Genomic DNA, 14,955 nt, shown 5'->3' on the forward strand with positions numbered 1-14,955 from the left:
AAACTTCGATAACCGCTATAGTGAACATAATTCTAGACAGACCACCAGACCCTGAAGAACAGCTATTAGAGTGTTTGATTCCTTTAGTATATTAGCAAGGTATTTTCTTCTTACAATGCTTCAAAGTTATGCGCTCATCTTTTTCAGTATAAAACCCATCGATGTTCCTTTGCATAAATATGTAATGGTAATTGAAGAATTATATATATAGTGTTAGCGCTATGTGTGAGCTTCATTGTTCTCTTTTTTATATATACTCATCTAAATACCTCATCGCCTTCTTCGGTATTGGCTTGCGCAGCTTTCAATTGATTAAGACATTGGGTAAGCCAAATTCTCACACGTGGTGGAGCTTGGCCTTGATTCCCTCGTCTTCAAGCTCTCCCGTCACCCCTGGAGCTCCATTCACTAGGTCATCGCTTCTTCCCACCAACCACGGTGATGTCAAAAAAAAAACAAAAAAAACAACGAACCACCCCTGCCGACCACATCTGCCACCTCTGGCAAGCACCTCGTAGTCGACAAAAATCTCGATATCGGCGCAATCCGAAAGCATTTGCTGGCCTCCCAGTTGACGATGTCAGAGACTGGCTATACAAAGACAACAAAGTCAGCTCGTTCAAGCGTTGGGAGGACATGCACCAGCTGCTCACCATCGCTTTTTTTACCTCACTGACGCCGCCAAGACGTGATTCCTAAACAATGAATGTCACATTTTTGACCGGTCTACAGTCATGCAACAGCTGCGCCAGATTTTAATTCGATTAGCCTATTTCATGGGTTTTGAGCCTATCTATCTATCTATCTATCTATCTATCTATTTATCTAACTATCTATCCGCTTACACACATCTAATAGCCCAAGTTGTCTAATAGCTTGAGCCACTCGTGATGCCGTTGTGGTCGTTCCATCGTGCTCACTGAATCTCCGTCATATGCCGCTCGTTTCGCTGTCGTCATCACACCTTCTACGCCGGCTGAGTGTGCCTAGCTGTTTAATAGTTAGGACCACTATATATGTGTTCCCGGTGATAATGCCGCCGTCATCATTAGCCGTTGTTCAAACTTTGTCATCGGACTGTCTTCATATCGTCATTATCATGCTATTGTCGATGCACAGTAGTCGTCATATCACTGTCGTGGAGCCGTCGTCGTCAGCCTGTCGTTTATCCATCGTCACCACTTCGGAAACGCCCTACATAACAAATGCAGATCGCATTCACCACGCATTGAATTGGATGATCTCCGTCGCCTTTCATGCGCTGGTTGTAAAAAAAAAAAACCTCAACGCCCTTCGAAAAATTATTGCGACATGCAAATACCTCGACACGCTACAGGCCAGTTGTCTGCCAAACGTCGCTTGTGACACTCGACTGACCCTAGATGCTGACCTGTGAGCTCTTACACGAATTCTCAGCAGGCAAGGGCTTCATGAGAAACTATCAGATGTTTTCTTCGTACAACCTGCTGATTCTGGAATACGGGCAATAACGAAGACTAACTGACATCTATAACATTTCCCGAGCCTAACCAGTCTACTGTAGCGTTTGGAGGGTACCTACTTATTCGGAGTGGATCTACTGTACCTATGCAGATCTCATTCATGGGGCTCCTCTAACAGTTCCATCAATTGTCTCCAACGCCCCACTACGTACATATGGCTTTGATGGCAGGAGAAGCACATAGGCCGCTATTTTACCCTCCTTGGCGGCCTTTGCGGCTTGTTCGATTTACTAAGGCATCCGTGGTTATTCTCCGCGCAACTACCGAAGACGTCAGCAGGCTGAAATGCGTGGATCTTCCTTTTAGTCACTACATTTCTCGTGAAATCGCCATAGCTTCCTGTCTGGCCCGCTTCATAAAGTGTTATGCCAAACTCACTACCTTCAGCACCGCCCTAATACACCTTCTGCTTCCGAGGGGGTCTACTGTGGCTAGCCTCGCTATCGCAGCACCGTTATATGTCGTCAATGCTCCTCCTCGTTGGTGCTTCACACATTGCACGCTTTCGGAAGGCTCTTCGTGTGCTTTCAAGGAAACCGTGAGTCCAGATTTAAATTCAGTGCAGACCGACGCTTTTGCGGCCCTTCTGATGATCCATGAAGCATGCTCGGACGTTTGTTCCCATGGCATTGAACAAACCACTGTGTTCACCCACTGTGTAGAAATAGACATCTCTCGCATCATTCGTCGTCACACTTCCGCGTGACATGTTGTGTATGAAATGTCTTCGCTGAGCCAATTAATCAAATGTTTACACATAACATCATATGGCCTTGCGCAAGACCTTCGTCATTTCACTTCTTTTCATTTATTAAAAGGATTGTTTTTTCGGCTGTTGCAGTGATTATTGTACCCTGAACAAGACAACTCGTAAGGAGGTGCGTGCTATGCCTCGCACAGACGACACCCTGGATACAAGGAGCCGAGAACTTTTCAGTGCCAACTTGTGTTCAGGACATTGGTTAATTCTCATGTATAAGCCTGCTATAGGCATTTGTTAATCTGATGGTCTTCTCCAGTTTTAAGTAATGCCTTTTGCACAATGCAATGCATCAGCAACATTTGAACGAACAATAGATACTGTACTTCGTGGTCTAAAAGATAATGTTACCGGCAGGACATTTTTATGTTTTCGTAAAGTGTTGCTGAAAACCTTCAGCATTACCACGAAGTTCTCACTTGCCTTTCTAAGGCTTGGCTCCGGCTGAATATTAGGTGCTGATTTTCCAGCCAAAGCATAAAAATATTCGGACACGTCGCCATTAATTTCAGCCGAATCCGAAGTTGTTGCAGTACTTTAATTTCCCCAGCGAACCACTCTAAAGACCATAGTTATTTTGAAATAGCGTCCTACTGGCGTCAATTTGTCTGTAACATTGCTACCATAGCAGCTCCTCTTTAGAAGCTACTCACCTCGTGTAAGGCTTTTGCCTGGACAGGCGACTGTGAAGTTGCATTCCAACACCTCAACCAATGCATCACATTACGCCCTATGCTATTTTTATCTGGCCGCCTCCACTCACCTACACAGAAATGTCAGTGGGCGTGGAATCGGCGCTATCATTCTCCAGCGAAATCGTGCGTCCGAAAAGTGTCCGAAGAGCTATTGTGCGGTCAGGTCAAAGATTTTTCTCCTATTTGTGCGGCCGCCATTTCACAACTGTGACTGACCGTCATGATCTCTGTTGCTCGTCATCTCTGAAATACTTAACAGGACGTCTCAGCCTTTGGGCCATGCGTTTGCAAGAGTCTTCCATTGTTATGCATCGACCCGGCAAACACTATCGAGATGCCAATGCTTTGTGGCGGTGCCCACTGTCATCGCATTTAGCTGTTGCAGCTTCGATCTCCTGGCCACCTTCTCAACAAGTGATAAACCATACGCACAGTTGAGCGGAACAGCCTGTCTCCTCAGTAAATTTTCTTCTGCCTTCTCATCTTCTTCTACAAATAGAACATGCAGATCGTTCCTGCCACATGCTCATCGATCTGCTCTCTTTCTCTCTCTCATACGGCCTCCTAACAGCTGCTTACGGTGACAACTTTAATTCTTTACACTTCCAGACGGCGCATTATACCGGCATATTTTGCAGCCTACTGGTAACCGCTGGGTCCTGGCGGCCCTCGCTCACTTCGTCTTCAAGTTGGACAGCAGCAAGGCGTACGACAGCAATCAAGACTCGCTGATTGTTGCCTGGACTTTGAGCCACTGTCGCCTAGATATTGACTCCTCTGCGTCATGCCAACACCGCAAACGCTATATTTTTCGTGCTAGTCTGCTCCAATCTCTTCCGTGCCCGTCCACTCGCTCTGAACTTGTGGCCAGAAATTGATATGCAAGAAAATAGGCCAGAATACCGCACCGCTCTCTGAGGATGCTACTGCATACACATAGACAGCTGCTCGACAGCTGCTCGACAGCTGCTCACACGTGCGTTCCGGGTGACCTTGCAAACTGTCAACTCTCAGTGACGTTTCTATAGCTCGTGTCTCTTACCAACACAATTTTATGGGCACTGTCATGTGCTCGCGTATACTCATCATTCTTCGAGTTGCTCTCTTTCAAATGTCTAGCGTGTGCGTCACGTGCCAGTTTTTATAATACTCTCGTAACAGCTAGAGAACTGCGACGCCATGTTAAAATGCAGGGCCTTCAGGATGAACCCATAATTTTCGTCAGATGGATAACTGCAATTTGAAAACATCGCAATAACATTTATTCAGAAACGAAACTGGGCCAGCCGCTGCAGACCGGCTCGCAGCAATCCACTGGTGATGGTTTTAACGTTACAATGGTCGAGCAAATCATGAATTTAACGGCGTAGGGCAGTAATGCACACACACACACACAGAAACACACACACACACACACACACACACACACACACACACACACACACACACACACACACACATATATATATATATATATATATATATATATATATATATATATTGCTGATTTACAGATTACCTAGATTGTGGCTGGGATGGCCAGCGCTCAACATACGCCGCAACAGGTGGGAGGAAATAGGTTACATTTGGATAAGTGCATAAACCATAAATGTTGCTGAATTTCCGATGCTTAACTTGATGATTTGGCTATCGAGTGTTTGTTGCCTGAATGAATTATTAGCGGGAGTATTCGGTACACGAGCAGAAGCTGAAAGCTGGAAAGTGATTACTCCTGTATTTTTATGTAACTACACATTCATTAGTCATTTCAACCACTTTCAACCAAGTTTTAAATTCACTGTGTACCACTCTACAACTCAAATTAACTTTCTTGACAAGACATTCTGCATTAAAGAAATGAAAATTCAACCCAGCCACTACAGACATCCTACGGATAGACCGAATTATTTAAATTATAGTACGCCAGGAATATTTGTTGAGCAGGCACAACGCATAACACGTATCTCAGCGAAGGTGGAGATGAAGCTCACTATTCGGATAATGAAAGGGCACGACCTATTGAGAAAATTACCCACAGATCACCCTAAAACAGGCTTACATGGACGCGTGCATATTGAAGAGGAGCTCAGCCATCAGCTAGAAAAGAGTGTACAACACAGTCGAACCATGCAGGCACATAGGATTCATACCAAAGTATTCCAGTGCACTCTCAAATATAAACTATGTTCTACTGAAATACTTTTTAATATCATAGAGAAATGAGTGCCTTAAAAATCATTCCCAGAGTTACCAAGAGTTACAATATTGCCACAATAGAAATTCTAAAGACATGTCAGTACACACAAAAGTAAACCCCCAGTGCAGCATCAACATGGGAGCCTGTGTTCGCCCCAGGCTTGATAAATACAAACACCTTTAAAATAACATATAAGTTAAAAGCACTTCAAAGCGAATAAATACACCGAATCAATTTCAGTTTTACCTGCACTAGTTGAAATGTTATCTGCATGTTTGAATGTTGACTGTGCCACAAACACTAACTTGGCGATGCAGAACAGCCAGATAATGTTAGACTAAACGGGCCGCGCGCGGACCCGGCCATGAAACGTGCTCAAGCAGAGCCATATCACTTTACTCGGTCAGGTCAAGGTTTCAATGAAATTAAACATTATATCCTACCTTCATACATCCGGTGTTACCGAGATAGAAAATTTAGTCACAGCTCATTCACAAGTTTATTCCACTACAACCAACAGGCATAAATGCTAAAAAACGAACTGTTGAATTCATTCCATATACTAATCACACAATATACTCAGTAGCCCTCAGTTATCAATTTACAACGAAGCTGTTAAAGACTAGGCTACCCAGGATCATGTCCGCGTGTAGAAAAAACTCTATCAGCATTTGCTTTGGCTCTCAGTGCATGGTGGTTTCCCGCCAGTTGTGCGTAGCACAGGTGTCAAACCGGATGATGGATGGCCCATTGTTATAGCCTCGCCAGCGCCGATGCCTCTTTCACAAGTGTCGCGCTACTCGGCGGCGGCACGTCCCACGAATCGTTGTGCCACTTTGTCTCGTGACGTAGAGATCGCGCTAGCACTGTTATGAGCAGTTGCCCTTTGTACTCGCCATAGGACGGACGCTCATCTAACCACATCTTCCAGGATCCTGACGCCAGGATCCTGACGATGCCGTGCAGTGTGCCGCGGCTAAGAACGTTGTCGCTCATACGCTAGTCTGTAGCAATGGCGCGGGCTTGGCTCAGCGAACGCACTACTTGGCCATCGCGCCGTCCGAAAACAAGGCGCCGGTGTCCTTTCTCTTTGACGAATATGCCGAAGACGGTCAATATAGTCAACAATGGAAATATATAAATTCACTACAGCATAACCACCATAGTCACAGTTTCACTGGCTTCCATCTTCGCAGTAGTGGAAGGGCTGTGAATTTTTTTTCAGAGGTATATGTACGCATGGTCCTCCATGTTTGATTGGCACTCTTATCCGAACCGGAGTCCCCAATACCTCGTTCTATTGAAGCTATTGAGAGAGAGATATATATAGAAAATGATTTAATGACAGGCAGGGAGGTTAACGAGAACTGAGCCCGGTTGGCTACCCTACACTGCTGGAGGCGGAAAAGGGGAGAGAGAGATTAAGAGAATAGAAAGTCCGCTGTGAATATCGCCAATGTAGCAACAGATCTCTGCTCTATCATTGACGATCAATCAGTCCGGATCATAGACGGTCACTCAGTCCTGGAGTTTTCAAAAATCGCCGCAGCGCTTTTGTGGCCTTTTGCAGCTGCGATATTCGAGGCCATGTTCCCAAGATCGTGCTCAAGGTGAACGGTCTTCTATCCAGCCTATTCAGAATGTTGCAGAGGTCATTTCTTTAGTTTTGAAAAGATGGGCAGTAGTACAGTAGGTGTTATATAGTCTCATCGACACGCAGGCATTACACTCGGCGCTATCAGCCATTCCAATCAAACACGTGTAAGCATTGGTGATGCAACACCCAAGCGTAAGCGGCCCAGCATTGTTTCCTCACTCCGCGGAAATCCAGGCAACAGCCGCAGCTGCATAGATGGGTCGATAGAATGCAACCGATGCTGAGTGAATTCAGTTGTATGCCACTTCCCCAATGTCATACTGTGCGCTAGCTTGCTTAGGTGTTGGGCTGCGTCAGTCCTCGATAAAGGCACAGAAAGAAGGTTTGCTCCTCCGTGTGCTTTCCTAGCAGCTTCGTCGGCGATGTCGTTGCCGGAGATACCGCAATGAAGCTATTGAATTCGTCGACTGTTTCTTGGGACAGCATACACCAAATATTTTCTATACCACGTAAAACGGGCATCTTCCCCGGCTTGCTCCCACGGCAACGACGATTAGGATGGTTGCCATCTATTCCTTGAATGTCCCACATATGCGACGCAAAGACGGCAACTGGAACACGAGCTACACTCCATTGATCCTCACCGCCCTTTCTCGCTCGCAAAATTGCTGGGTCCATGGCCAGCAAAAATTGCTCAGCGAAAAACATTGAACGTGCTCCACACGTTTGTCGATGACACAGACACCCTTAAAATGACTGAATGTTGCACTGAATAGCTGCATAGTGTAACGACTCCTTTCTGTTATTTGTAATTATTAGCGCTGTTATTATTAGCCCTTTCCCGAATTTATTCACTCGGGAAAGGGCTCGTCGTCGACGTGCCGATCCTATAAAGTGAGGGCTTCCGAACGCCTAGCGAAACGTCATGCGGAGAGCCACCTACCCAGAGTTTAGGGCGAACGAAGCGGAACACCTGCGACAGCGTCGTCTTGCCACAAGCTTTGCTTACCCCCCACTACCCCCCCTGCCTTTCTTGAGAGAGAAAAAGCTCTGAATTTTTTTATATTGTTGCTTCTTTTATGCGAAAAGGAGAAGCCGTCATCATTATAGCGTGACTACATCTTTCATTTTATTTTCATTGAAATAAAAAAGGGGTCCGACAGAGCACAAGTGGTTTACAGGTATTCTTCTTTACAGGTATTCTTCTTTAAGTTTACAGGTATTCTAGTAGGTAAGTTGAATACCTCCAGCTTTCTTTAACACACCAGAAACACTGGATTGGCCGTACCTATCAACGTCCATAAAGTGTTTCCTGGTTCCGGCTGTTATTTGCTCTCCTTGGTCGAACACAAAACCTTTTAGATGCGAAGCATCTAATGCTCGGGGCTATGTCACTCCCTCCCTCCCTCCATCCATCCAACCGCCGTGTGTCCACACCCCTACTGCGCATGCGCATCCTCCTCCCCATCCTCTCCTCTTTTTGTCTCATCTCTCCTCTCGGCATTCCTCCTCTCCTCTCCGACGCTCCTCTCCGCATTGCGCAACGAGTGGCAACACCTGCGGCTCTGCGCGCGATAATGCGAAGCAGCTTAGGTTAGAGGCGCGACGATAGGCGCCGCAGAGGCACCGGAAACATTCACCAACGCCGCGAGCGTTCGGTGCGAATGCGGGCAAAAGCCCACGGCGTCGACAACAGTTCTGCGCATGGCTGGTACGCAACGCGGCGATGAGTGCCACGGACAGCGTCAACGCCAGTGTCAGCGCCGTGGTCGACCCCATGGCTGCTTCGCATACTACTCAGGGTTCCCCCACGGGAAGATTGTGTAATTTTTTTATTTTTCTTTGTGGAGTTTTACGTGCCAAAACCAGTTCTGATCCCCGATTGTGCACCTCTGCTCTCATACTCAAAACTTCCCTTTGTCCCTTACCCTGTCATTTACGGTCTATCTGCTACCTCTATTTTTATGTTAGCGATTCCAGACCACACCACGCCCCAGTCGACTGTCCTCCTCCACCCTAATTTAGGTTGGGGGAGACTGAGCTACGCGTACATAAAAACGCTGCTAGGGGAATCAGTTGCTGCTCTGACGAAGGCCAGTCCATTTGCAGAATGGTTGGCTTAAAGCGACCACGATTTGTTCGACTACTACTCATAATTTTAAGTTTCAAGATATTGATTGATTTTTAAAATGAAGTTAGCCTTTCAATCAAAGAGTGCTCGCCATACATGAGAGAATAAACTAAATTTATAGAAATTGCTGCATGATATTGGAAAGACGACTGTTTCAGTCACTTTCCTTCAGAGCCGTCAATTGAGTCGTTTAAGTATGTTTAGTTGATATTGTCACGAGCGGCGATCCTGTGGTCGGTGCTTGGACGACGACGACGACGGCGTGGCTTTCTGGTGTGCACGCGCTCTCTTGAACGATTGCTGTAGCGTTGTGCGCCTTACCTTGTAAATATATCCATTGTATATATATTCTCCCCGTAACATCTTTGGTGGAGGTGTGGGGTACGCTCGCTACAACACCGGCAACTGGATCTTCGCAGCGGACGGCGCGTTGCTGCCACCACAATGACCGACCAAGCGACTCAGTGTGAGCAAGGCCCGTCACCGGTCATTCTCTTGCACCCTCGTGACCCCGGCATTTTCAACGGCACACGCGGCGTGGACGTCGATGAATGGCTGGCAATGTACGAGCGCGTCAGCCGCACTAACAAGTGGGACTCGACGATAATGCTTGCGAATCTCATCTTCTATTTGCGGGGCACTTCGCTACTCTGGTTCGAGACCCATGAGGCAGATCTGACAAGTTGGGACGTCTGCAAGGAGAAATTACGCGATTTATTTGGGAGACCTATCGGACGACAACTAGCGGCCAAGCAGGAGCTCGCAATTCGTGCTCAGACGTCCACAGAGCCGTACATGTCGTATATTCAGGACGTGTTGTCTCTAAAATTAAATTATTGGGTTTTACGTGCCAAAACCAGTTCTGATTATGAGGCACGCCGTAGTGGAGGACTCCGGAAATTTAGACCACCTGGGGTTCTTTAACGTGCACCTAAATCTAAGTACACGGGTGTTTTCGCATTTCGCCCCCATCGAAATGCGGCCGCCGTGGCCGGGATTAGATCCCGCGGACGTGTTGTCTCTGTGCCACAAGGTCGACAAGGACATGCCCGAAGCGGACAATGTGGACCACGTACTGAAATGCATAGCCGATGACGCATTCAATCTGCTACTGTGTAAGAACTGCTCTACAGTGGAGTCGGTCATCGGTGAATGCCGTCGTTTTGAGCTGGCCAAAAGTCAACGTATCACTGACCACTTCGACCGACTTCCCAATACGGCTGCCACGTCCTCATGCGAAGATTTAGCCACGTTTCGGCAAGTGCAAGCTCCAGAAAACGTCACCAGGATTGTCCGTCGAGAACTCGAGGCCATGGCACCCGTTACCCCTCATGACGGTATGCAAAGCAACAACCTGGCTCCAATTTCGCTAATTCAGGCCGTGGTTCGCCAAGAGGTCGCGAATATGGGCATTTTAGCCACCTTTGATAAGGGTCATGCTGCTATCAATACGGTCGCCCCTGTCGTCGCTGCTGCAAGACCGAACACGACCTTCAGGCCACGTTATCGAAATCCAGCTGATTGGCGCACACCTGATGACTGGCCCATCTGCTTCACGTGCTCTAGGATTGGACACATCGCCCGCCATTGCCGCAGCCGCTGGCTTACGTCCTATCGACCAAACACTTACAATCGCCCGGACCATGCACCATATGCCCCGTCGTTCCGTGCTGAGGCCTCAAGTGCTGCACGTCCTCCTAGGGAAAACCGGATCAGCCGCTCACCATCGCCCCAGCGCTGTCAGTCCCGCTCGCCCCAACCTCGCCGCTCTCGGTCTCCCTTTGACCGCCTCTCGGAGAACTAGCCAGTGCAGCCCCCGGAGGTGACGCTGCATTGACGACTCGGCCTGAAAATCCTCTGAGTGTCCCTCATACCCGATGCCACCTTCTTGAAGTTCTGGTTGATGGTGTGGCAGTTACCGCTCTTGTTGATACCGGCGCACAAATTTCTCTAATGAGCGCGAGCCTCCGGCGCCGCCTCCAGAAAGTCTTGACGCCCGCGACTTCACCTACCGTCCGAGTAGCCGACGGGAGTACACCTGCTGTACTTAGAATGTGCACTGCACGCATCACCATTTCTGGTCGCCACACATCTGCTCTTTTTGCTGTTCTAGAACAGTGCCCCAATGACCTCATCTTGGGAATCGACTTTCTGTCCACACACGCTGCCCTTATCGACTGCTCCGCGGGCCTTCTCCGGCTAGAACTTCCTTCGTGCTCCGACAACGTCGATGCCGGCCCACCCCGCCTAGGCTCCGTCGAGTTTCTTCGACTGCCTCCGCAAGCCGCAATATACGTCCAGCTTTCAGCCTTTCCGCCCCTACCTGACGGCGACTACGTTGCCTGCCCTATTCCTGAGGTCGCCATGGCACGCAAAGTCGCGCTACCCTATACGGTGGTGACAGTTACAAACAACGGCACCTCCTTTCCCATCCTCAATTTTGGCTACTCGACGTAAGTTCTTCCTCGCGGCATATCACTCGCTCGTCTGACCCCATTGACCGGCCACACGGTTTCTGCCCTGACCAAAGAACCTCCACCAGGATTTTTCACCGCCGTCATCGCAGTCAGGTTCGTCCTGCGACCACTTCGCCCGCATGATATCAGGAGACCTCGCTCCGGCACAGTCCGCTACCCTTCGCCGCATGCTGGTTTCCTACCAGGATATCTGACTTTGGCGACCGTCCTTTGGGCTAGACTTCCGTCGTCACCCATCGCATTCATACCGTCGATGCGACTCCTATTCATCGACGGCCTTACCGTGTGTCAGCTCCGGAGCGTGCTGTCATCCAACAGGAAGTGAAGAAAATGCTGGGCAAAGGCATAATTGAACCCTCATGCAGTCCTTGGGCCTCTCCCGTCGTACTTGTGAAAAAGAAGGACAATAGATGGAGATTCTGTGTAGACTACCGCCACCTCAACCAGATTACCAAGATGTGTATCCTCTCCCGCGTATTGATCACGCACTAGACTGCTAGCACGGCGCCAGATATTTCTCTTCCATCGACCTGCGCTCAGGATACTGGCAAATCGCTGTAGACGACCAAGACCACGAGAAGACCGCCTTCGTGACTGCTGATGGCATCTACCAATTTAAAGTGATGCCTCTTGGCCTATATAATACCCCTGCTACTTTCGAGCGCATGATGGAATCTCTTCAAGGCATCAAGTGGTCCATATGCCTTTGCTGTCTGGACGATGTTATTTACTAAATTTGAAAACCATCTCACTCGCCTGTCCACCGTCCTTGATGTTTTTCGCCGTGCTCGTCTTCAGCTTAACACGTCGAAATGTCGCTTTGGGCATCGTCAAATCTGCGTACTCGGCCACCTTGTTGACGCTGCAGGCGTGCAGCCAAACCGTGACTAAGTCCGCGCGGTTAGTCAACTGGCCTACTCAAGAAGGACGTCGTTTTCACTTGGGGTCGTGACCAAGCGGACGCCTTTTCATATCGCTCGTTGCCATCCTAACGAACCCACCTGTTCTAGCACATTTCGACCCGTCAGCCAGCAAGGATGTTCGTACAGACGCCAGTGGCCACGGTATAGGCGCCGTCCTTGTACAACAGCAGCACGGCCTCCACCGCGTGGTCGCCTATGCAAGCCGACTTCTGTCGCCGTCGGAGCAAAATTACTTGATCACAGAACGGGAGTGCTTAGCTCTCGTCTGGGCCATCGCAAAATTCCGCCCGTACCTGTATTGCTGGCAGTTTTCAGTTATTACAGACCACCATGCGCTTTGTTTGCTTTCCTCGCTCAAGGACCCCACTAGTCGCCTTGGCCGTTGGACACTACGCTTGCAAGAGTACTCATTTTCTGTTTTCTACAAATCTGGACAGCTTCACCAAGACGCTGACTGCTTGTCACGTTACCCGGTCGATACCCCTGATACACTGGAACATGAACCTGACACCTTTGTTCCGGCCATTACAGACTTCGTCCACATAGCTGACGAACAGCGCCGCGACTCATCTTTGCGGCCTATTATAGACGGTCTCAACTCACCACACCCTGACCCTTCCCTACGGATGTTTGTGCTCCACAACGACACCTTACACCGCTACAACGCCCGGCCTGACGGCACTGAGCTCTTGCTTGTTGTTCCCGCGCATCTTCGCTCTACTCTTTCGCGCCAGCTTCACGATGCACCGACGGCCGGACACCTAGGCGTGTCACGCACATATGATCGCATCCGTAAGCGCTTCTTTTGGCCTGGTCTCTACCGTTCTGTGCAACAGTACGTTGCAGCTTGTGACCTCTGCCAGCGACGTGAGACTCCTGCCCTACTGCCTGCTGGCAGCCTTCAGCCCCTTGATATCCCTGATGAACCCTTATTCCGGGTGGGACTCGATCTTCTAGGGCCTTTTCCCATGTCAACCACTGGCAATAGATGGGTTGCAGTCGCTACTGACTACGCAACGCGGTACGCTGTTACACGAGCACTTCCCACCAGCTGTGCTACTGATGTAGCCGATTTCCTTCTTCACGACGTCATCCTGCGCCACGGTGCTCCTCGTCAGTTAATCACGGACCGCGGCTGCTGCTTCCTGTCTAAAGTAGTCGACGACATTCTTCGTTCTTGCTCGACCAATCACAAGTTCACCACTGCGTACCATCCACAGACAAACGGCCTCACTGAACACCTCAACCGTATTCTCACAGATATGCTTGCTATGTACGTGTCTGAGGACCACCGAGACTGGGACATTAACTTGCCTTTTGTGACCTTCGTCTACAACTCTTCTCGTCACGACACAGCTGTCTATTCACCTTTTTATCTACTGTTTGGCTACGACCCACCATTGCCTATGGACACCATACTTCATCCTCACGCAGACACACCATCTGCCTATGCTCGTGATGCTCTTGCCCGTGCTGACATCGCCAGTCAGTTTGCCCGCGATCGCTTGTCGGCTTCACAGGTCAATCAAAAATGTCTCTATGACCGCCGACACCGGGAGGTGAACTTCCCTCCAGGATCGCTCGTCTTGCTGTGGTTCCCGTCACGTCTCGTTGACCTATGTGAAAAACTACTCTCCCGTTACGCTGGCTCTTACCGCGTCGTACGCAAAGTCACTAATGGGACCTATGAAATCGCTCCGATAAATCCTAAGTCGGCCTCTGGAAGAATCGCGAGTGACATAGTCCATGTCTCGCGCCTTAAACCGTACCACTCTCGGCCCGGGCCCTAATTGCACCGGGACGGTGCTTCTGCCGCCGGCGGGTAATGTCACGAGCGGCGATCCTGTGGTCGGTGCTTGGACGATGACGACGACGACGGCGTGGCTTTCTGGTGTGCACGCGCACTCCTGAACGATTGCTGTAGCGTTGTGCGCCTTACCTTGTAAATACATACATTGTATATATATATTCTCGCGGTAACAATATTACATATACGAGATAAGTATACTTACCCTGGGCAATTTCTTTAGCAAGAAATTTGATCTAGGGAAAGAGAATTGGGCACTTACAGTTTTCGGCCTAATATTGAGAATGCCTCTGAAAACCGTTCTGCCGGAAACGTGGCACTTACAAGAGCGCCTGTGAAAAGATACACACAGTTTCTATACCGCAACTTTCTTTTGAATAGGGCCATATAGCTTTTAAGTTTAAACAAAAGATAACACATTTTTTCTGTTCCACCCAGCAATCTGCTCATACATTTCATGTAGCTGCTATGGTGGCATGTATGGCGATGTAATTCAACATTACCAAGAGAATGTCTGCCTCACCGCCTAAGTAATCACATGACGAAACTTTAGACTAAAGTGCTGGAGGTTATCCAACCCGATGGGACGCGTCTATTTTTGTTACCATGGCTAAATTGAATGTCCTTGCTGTTACCCTTTGTAATACCCGGAATATCTCTGACTAGACAACATACAATAAAATGATTTTAAATAGAAACACTAAATGAGTATTGTTTGTTGAATATTTTGTGAAAACGACATATGCTTGTAACTTCGCACTGACAGTTTTCTCATCTTAAAAGCAAATAAACGTAAAAGCTGGTTATTTTTAAATTTGTGCCAATACCTCAATTCTGGTGCGTCAGTGAGAACGACACGGATTTCA

The sequence above is a fragment of the Dermacentor silvarum genome, chromosome 9, assembly GCF_013339745.2.
Source record: "Dermacentor silvarum isolate Dsil-2018 chromosome 9, BIME_Dsil_1.4, whole genome shotgun sequence".
Classification (NCBI taxonomy): Eukaryota; Metazoa; Arthropoda; class Arachnida; order Ixodida; family Ixodidae; genus Dermacentor; species Dermacentor silvarum.